The following is a 2,113-nucleotide window of genomic DNA, read 5'->3' as shown; positions in this document are numbered from 1 at the left end:
CCTCCTGAGGTCACTTGCAGCCTGAACAATTCTGTTGTTTCCATTCACTATGGCTTTTCTCTTGATGATTTTAAGGAAAGCACTCGAGTTCCCCATGACCGTGGAAGTAAGTCAGGTGTAAATATGGTCAGATCAAGTTCAGCTTTGTTGTCTCACTCCAGTCAGTCTTTTGCAGGTGAAGGGCTGCTTGGCAGGTACCCCTGTAAAGTCCTGATCGTATCCCTGGCTTCACCTTGTACTTTCTTTTTCCCTCTTTTGCCCCTCCTGAGTTCTTCCCTTTGATCGTGCTCATACCCACCCATACAAACAGTCCACATCTGGTTACCCTTTCCTCATCAGATGTGGTTTGTCTTGCTTTGTACCCTCATGTGGTGTTGGTCGCTGTGGTAATACCTATCTTGGCTTACAATTTCATTTGACCATAGTATGTCCTCATCAAGGCAGGCTCAGACTTGACTGGATGAGGAGCAACCTCAGAGAAAAGGGCCTGGGCATTACAATGCAATTACATAGCAGCCAGTGGTGCCAAACATGAATATAGCCATGTGCATATTGGGCTGCACTGGGAGGAGCGTAGCCACCCAGACAAGGGGAGTTGTCATCCGTCTTGATTCAGCGCTGATGTGGCCACATCTGGAATAGTGTGTCCCGGTGTGGGGCTCCTCATTCTGGAGGAATGGCGAGAAACTGGAGATGATCCAGAGGAGGTATGCCAAGACGGGGTTAGGGGCCATGTATGGAGAGACTGAGAGACCTGGGCTTCTTAGGCCTAGTGAATCAGAAGATCTGGGGAGTGTAGTATCATGTAGGCCATGATAGCTTGAAAGTTGCTTTCAGAGGTGGTTTTTACAGGGAACAGCTGCCAGTGAGGACAGAGAGACATCAGTACAGGTAGGAAGATGCTCGTGGGGGGGAAGCAGGTTGCGTGTCTACAGCCTGAAGAGAAACAGGCATAGATGTGGGAAAGTGTAGGAGAGCCTGCGGTAGAGATGGCCAAGGCTGAAAGTCCCCGGCAGAACTGAGGCCTTGGTCCCCTTGGCTATGGCTGAAGCCTCTGACACCAATGCCTGTGAGGAGACACATTGTCCTCATGCCACTGGAGCCTCCTTGCCTCTTTTCTATTTTTTTCTAATTTTTCAGTCTACTGACGAAGGGATAGCAGCACTCTCCAATGGATATTGATCCAGGCTGTCTCCTAAGGAGCTCTGGAAAGGAAGGAAAAGCAGTCCCTTGAGGTCTGTATGGACAACCTTACTCCTCACCTCACCAAGCCCTCCAGTTTCCTCATGGGCCACCTGGGACTTGCATCACTTTTCCTCACATCAGACTTCTCCACTGAGGTCTGCAGCTGGATGTTATAAGTCCTTTACACCAGCTCCCACCTGCTTTCCTTAGAGAACTGGCTGCACACAGGCACAGAAAGGTTTCTCTTCATTGCCAACAAACAAAAGTTAAACACGATACAATTTAATAAACTTTAAAACTCTCCTCAGCTGTATGCTAAGTCCAAGCAGCATCTCACGTGGTCCACCTTTCACAAGGGATTTCCATACAAGAACAATTTTAGACAGAGACAAAAGAAAGGATAGATATAAACACAATTAAGGTGTTGACTAAAGAGTTAATTAGACTCCTGAAAGATGGGGCAAGTTTCTAACTCCCTGAAGCTCAAAGCAGAAACCAGACAGTTGAGAGGCATCTGAAGTACCAAAGAGCAAGCGGAGGAGGAAACCTGAGAGCAATGGGAAGGGCATACATCCAGATAGTCTGCTGAAAAGATGTCCTTAGACATGGCCATTGAATCAGGAGAGGTGGAAACACCTGAGTGACGAGGGAGATGAAATAATAGACGGAGTAGTGGTCATACAAGTACAGGGAAGATCACTATTTCTTCTCCTGCCATTAGTACACTTCCAGGAAATTCCTATTCTGTCATGGTGGGAAAACTTTGCCATTTCTTAGAGGTACTTCAATGTTTGAGCTGATGAAAATGTGCTTGTATATTTTTTTTAATGTAAAAAGAAAAAAAATAGAAAATTGTGCACCTTTGCAGGCAGACATCAGGTGTCTGACCACAAACAGGCAGTGCCAAATTAGGGGCTCGTAACCGAGG

The sequence above is a fragment of the Aptenodytes forsteri genome, unplaced genomic scaffold, assembly GCF_000699145.1.
Source record: "Aptenodytes forsteri isolate BGI_AS27 unplaced genomic scaffold, ASM69914v1 Scaffold507, whole genome shotgun sequence".
NCBI classification, from domain to species: Eukaryota; Metazoa; Chordata; class Aves; order Sphenisciformes; family Spheniscidae; genus Aptenodytes; species Aptenodytes forsteri.
This window is presented reverse-complemented; position numbering follows the sequence as displayed.